Below are 6,127 nucleotides of genomic sequence, written 5' to 3' on the forward strand. Positions count from 1 at the left end.
TTTTTAACTGCTGCATAATATTCCATTGTGTAGATGTAGCACAGTTTCTTTATACAATCATCTGTTCTCAGGCACTTGAGATCGTTCCATATATATTGTTTTTGGTTTTGGGGCCACACTCTGCAGTGCTCAGGGGTTATTCCTGGCTCTGCACTCAGAAATCACCCCTGACAGGCTGGGAACCATATGGGATGCCAGGAATCGAACTGGGTCCCTCCCAGGTTGGCCACATGCAAGGCAAATGCCCTACTGCTGTGCTATCTCTCCAGTCCACATTATATTGTAAATTCCAGGCCACTACATGATGCTCACCACAAATGGTGAGTGCAGTTAGTTAGACAAATAACTATATCGAGAACTATCCTAACAATGTGAATGAATGAGGGAAGTGGGGTGGGGTGGGGAGGAGGGAGATTTGAGACATTGGGGATAGGAATGTTGCACTGGTGAAAGGGGGTGTTCTTTACATGACTGAAACCCAACCACAATCATGTTTGTTATCAAGGTGTTTAAATAAAGATATTAATAAAAAAAGAAAAACATGATTTTATTTAGTTTATACTGTGAGCGAATTTTGTCATATTTTAGAAGCATTTGTGAGTATGAATGCATTTATATAGTTCATTGTCTTGAAATCTTGTAGTCTGTTGATTCACAAAAGCTTTACTTTTTGTGTGTTTTATTTAAATTGTCTTTATGGTTTATTATGTTTTTTAAGTTTGATAATTCCTGCACCTATGCATATTTACTTTTAAATTATTTTACTAAACTATTTAATTCTGACTTAATTGGTAATTTATTATTTTATAGTTGGGTTAGAGAACACAGGTATTAATTTAATAAAGTCTAACAACTCTTATAACACTGTGAACTAAAATATCTTACCATACCTTATTACACTTAAATAGTAAGTTGTTCACAGAATTCTCTGGTTATTTTTATAAAAAAAAGATAGAGGAGATGGCACAGTTAGTGGAGTTGGTTCATAACATTCTGAAGACCTTGACAATTTTCAAAGTGATTTGCATCATACCAAGTTCTTACTAATTTCTCAAACTCCTCTAGATAGAATATGAGGATCAAATTGCTTAAGCAAACTATTGTGTGTACATAAATACATTCATGTGTCTGTCTGTCTGTCTTTTTTTTTTATCAGGGGATAGCACACACGCAGTTCCCCACTACTGTAAATTACGCAGTCGAGTTTCCCACATTTGGGGAAATCGCAGGGGTCAACACGCCCGGAGTGCAATGGGCGAGCCTCACCCTGGGGAAACCACCTTCGTGATCATGGAAACACCCCTGCCAGGTAAGTATGTGTGTGCCTGTCTTTTAAATGTGCTGAGATTTAATGAGATAATTAAAACATTTTTATGAAGTTTTCTTTTATTATAAAAAATAAACATCATTTAGAGATGATATTACATCTTTGATAACCTAGGTAAGCTTCAACTAGTTTGTAAATCAGATATAAACAAGTAATTTTGAATTTGAAGATAATTATAAATATGAATTTCTTTTGGAAATGTATTACTATTTATTATCATACAAACATATTTTATTATAGGAAGTTACTCAGATATCTTAATTAGGATACCAAGATAATGCTAATTCATTTTCTTCCTGCACAATCTCATAACTAAAAAGAATTTGTGTATCTGTGAATACTATGAAGTCCTACAAGATATCCTTTGCTAAGTATTATGTTTATCTCTGAAGCATAGTATTCATAGAATTCTTCAAAGTTTTAATAATTGGATTAGACGAAGAGATGAAAGAGCATCCACTCAATAGTCAGAAAATTTGCATCGAGTAAAACAACAATTATAATGAGCCACTTTCTGCCTCCATTTACACATAGAAAAATAAAGTATTTAAAGGTTTGCTTTGAAAATAAGGCATGCCCCTTAACCTTGTCAAAATAATAAAAGTTATGACAAATAATAGAATGGAAAAGACTTTTTTTTTACCTTCGGCAAAAACTATCACATGTATCTACTACATACCATGTACTGAAATTAATCATTTAAGAAGTTCATGTTAATATTTTTGGTTTTAATTAAATACTTTATTTAGCTTACATTGGTTTGCCAAATTAAATATTTGTGATTTAGAGGCACAATGTTACCATAATATACCCTCAGTCAGAGTTAATATTCCTTCCTCACAGTTCATTATACCCTTTGTCTAGTCTGTCATCTCACTGTTCCCAACTATCATATTATCTTCAGTTAAGGAGTCATCATCTAAAGATTTACCTTGTATACTGTCTTTTATGCCTTGCTGCTATATCTACTACATTTGAGGTATATCTTAATAAATTTAACCTATTTTAACAAGTAGATACTGCCTTGACTTACATTTTACATTTGTACAAAACTATTTTATAATTGTCATTAATAGTATTTCACTAAAAGTTGTGTGGCCATACTGCAAAAATACTCCTAAGGGTAAATGCTAATTATATAACAAGATTTATGCAATTTCCAAACTGGTTTGTCATTATAATGTGTCCCTAGACATGAAAGATATTCAGAGGTCCAATTAGAAGGGGTCTGATATTTTAAGTCAGGATTGGAAAGAATTCAATAATGACTTCAACCCACTTATGTAAACCTTGAATTTGCCAAGTCCTATTTTAATTTCCCTTGATGAGAGATAGATGGTATATACCATTCAAGATGGACAAAAGTTCAATACAGATACATTTAAACTCAAGTTATTGGACTCCAGAAACAATCCTAAAACCGGTATTTCCTTATGTAGAAATTGGTAAAAGTTTATAAACTTTGCTAAACCTCTGGTGTCAATTTGTAAACTGAAACTACCAATCACTATTTAATTGATTTGTTGAAAATGATATACAATGGACTACTAAGCAAATTGCCTATTGTATTTGCTTTATAATGGGAAAATAGGAAAGATAAGCCAAAAATAGTTCAAAGCATAAATAGGTTGAAAGGTACTACAGTAAGGAAGGTCCTTGCTTTGCTTGCAGACAACTTGGGTTTGCCTATGGAAGGAATCTCATATGGTTCTACATTAAATTAAAACAAACAAATTAAAACAAACAAATAAAAAATAACTATGTTCACACTTAAGTGTAGTTAGCCCATAATTAGATCAAATGTTATGCAGGCTATATAGGACAGAACCTTCTTACATCTTAGCCTTGGTCTTTAAATATTGTGATAAATCTGTTTACCTTCAGACAACATCAATAAAATAAAATGTCAGGAATTTCTGAAATCTTATTTTAGCCAGCTTAATTTTTTTCTACTAAAGCTAGGGCTTTCTTTCTTAATAATGTAATAAACAAAGTAGAGGGAAAATGTTCTTTGTAAAACTTGCAACAAGCAGTAAACACTAAATCTTTCCAATTGACTGTTCTGTTAAATTATTATCACATTATTGTAGCGACAATGAGATATACCAGTCAATGATAGAGTGTCAACTGACTTCTACAGACAAGAAATATATACTATATGTTGTGAAATTCAGTCAAGCAAAAACTTTAAATGATTGGATAGTACCAGCTTTCAAGAAACGCTGACTGATAGCCTTATGAAATTACTGAGATGGTATTGTGTATTCAGTTTTACTTCTGTTATTGGGAAGGGAACTGAACCTAAATGATATGCATTTACTTTGTGTTATTTAAACATTACATAGGTTAAAAAAATACTATACATAGGTGTTTTAGAGAGTGATCTTTTTTATAATCTAATTTTTTTTCACGTGTAAAACTCTGATCTCTGATTTTAATTTATTGGATGTTAAATTTAAGTATAGTATCCAGAAATGTTCAGAAACATCTAACATTACTATTACATCTCTCAGAGTATGAGTTTCTACCATTCAAAATACAGTATTCTATATATTGCTTCAATTTCAACAACATAGATATAAAATTCAAAAATAGAGCAAGATGTTTCACCCAGAAAAAATCAATTTTTGGAGAATAGAGATACAATAGAGAGGGGCCTAATTAATAATACTGAGTATAATGTCTGCCTTGTAAGCAGCCAACCTGGGTTGTAAGCCTTGACTCCATATGGTCCTCTAAATGCACCCAAAGGAAGTCATTCCACAGTTCAGAGACAAGAATATACTATTAGAAAAAATTCAGTTTGTGTCCCCATCCAAAGAACAATGAAAAAAACAAATATATTTAGGATTAAAAGTAAGTTCATGGAATCATATATATAATATATTTTATATCATATATATTATACCTAATATAATAAGTACTTTTCTTACATGGGACTGAACTACATTTGATTCCCTAGCATGCAATATAGTTCCCCAATCATTGTCAGTAGTGATTCCGGAGTGAAGAGCCAGAAGTAACCCAAACTGTGCAGGAAGAAAAGGGAAGGGCAGGGAAGAGAAGGGCAGGGCAGGGAAGGGCAGGGCAGAGCAGTGCAGGGCAGGGCAGGGCAGGGCAGGGTAGTGCAGGGCAGGGAAGGGCAGGACAGGGCAGAAAAGGGCAGGGCAGGGAAGGGCATGGCAGGGATGGGCAGGGCATGACAGGAAAGGGGAGGGCAGTGCAGGGAAGGGAAATAAAATAAAACAAAAAATATTAAATGCAATATTTTTAATTGAAATACAATTGAGCTTTATTTTTCATTTCGTTTTCCCTAAGCAGGAATATTTTGGGCTTTGGGCATTGTGTAACAATCATATATTTAAAATAATTCATTAGTATAGTTTCAATTTTATTTTATTTTATTTTATTTTATTTTATTTAAGTTTTTTGTTCTTTTTGGGTCACACCTGGTAATGCTAAGGGGTTACTCCTGCCTATGCACACAGAAATCGTTTCTGGTTTGGGGCAACTGGATGGATCATGTATCATCTTGTTCTGCCTCCTATTACTATGTCTTCCTACAACCTGAGAGAAAGCATGTGGATAGAACCCAGGGGTCAGCGGTCTCAGAAGCATTGAGTTGAAATTAAAAAAATGGTCAAATATGGGGCTGGGCGGTGGTGCTAGAGGTAAGGTGCCTGCCTTGCCTGCGCTAGCCTTGGATGGACCGCGGTTGGATCCCCCGGCGTCCCATATGGTCTCCCAAGCCAGGAGCGACTTCTGAGCGCATAGCCAGGAGTAACCCCTGAGCGTCACCGGGTGTGGCCCAAACACCAGAAAAAAAAAAAAAAAAGGTCAAATCTAAATACCCAAACCAAAGTCGATGACAATAGAATCAAGAGACCCAAACTATAATAAGCCATACAAAAAAGGAAAATGTTACACGAGCAGTCCAGGGGGCTAAGGGTGGAGGTATAGGATGCCTACTGGAAACTATGGCAGAGGAATGTCAACTCTGGTGGGTGGGAATGGCCCTAATTCAGTCACTATGTGCCTTAAAAACAACTATGAAAGATTTGTAATTCACATTGGCCTCAAAAAAAATGGTAAAAAATTCAATTATTCCGTTGTATTTACTTACATGTTAATTATCTAATAATTATACATCCATACATAGCTACAGTAAGTAAAAACTAAAATAAACAGAACTATAAAGATTCTTTTATCTTTAATAAAAGTTTCATTGAACAATATTAGTCTTTTTTGGGGCTGCTGTTTTCTTTTTTCTGAGATGTCAATATAGGACAGATATTGCAATTGGATTAAATTCAAACATTATTTCTCACACCTAAATATCTGTGATGTAGGTTAGTCTTTGGTATTTAATGGTTAATTAATTTTGAAAGGTTACAATGAGAATTTTAATTGGTTATTCCATAACCTTTACAAGTATATTCAAAACTAGTTAATCAAATATCCATCTGAAAACAATTAATTAATTAGGCCACAAACATAAGAAACACTTCATCAGTCAATAACTCTATACTTTCTCTTGTTATTTTTAGGTGAAAAACTTAATTACTAAGACAAATTAAATACTACATTTTCCATAATCCAGACATATTTCGCAAGCTTCTATGAAAACACTATTTTGTTTTCCTACTTTCATTCTACCCATCATTCACCCTAACAACCTCAGATTATTTCTAAATTCTTATAAAGTTATTTTTTTCAAATATGTTACTATTTTATAAAACCTAATGACTTAATAAGTTAAGGAACAAGATGAAATTTATCCATTTCATTATGAATAAATTG

General features: G+C 33.4%; 1 non-coding gene across 1 annotated transcript; it reads right to left on the reverse strand.

The window, feature by feature from the left end:
- Window positions 1–1,153: 1,153 nt before the first annotated feature.
- On the reverse strand, window positions 1,154–1,317 carry LOC126019908 (U1 spliceosomal RNA). The gene has a single exon (XR_007499518.1). It is a non-coding gene; the product is annotated as a U1 spliceosomal RNA (small nuclear RNA).
- Window positions 1,318–6,127: the final 4,810 nt, after the last annotated feature.

This window comes from Suncus etruscus, chromosome 9 (genome assembly GCF_024139225.1).
Source record: "Suncus etruscus isolate mSunEtr1 chromosome 9, mSunEtr1.pri.cur, whole genome shotgun sequence".
NCBI lineage: Eukaryota > Metazoa > Chordata > Mammalia > Eulipotyphla > Soricidae > Suncus > Suncus etruscus.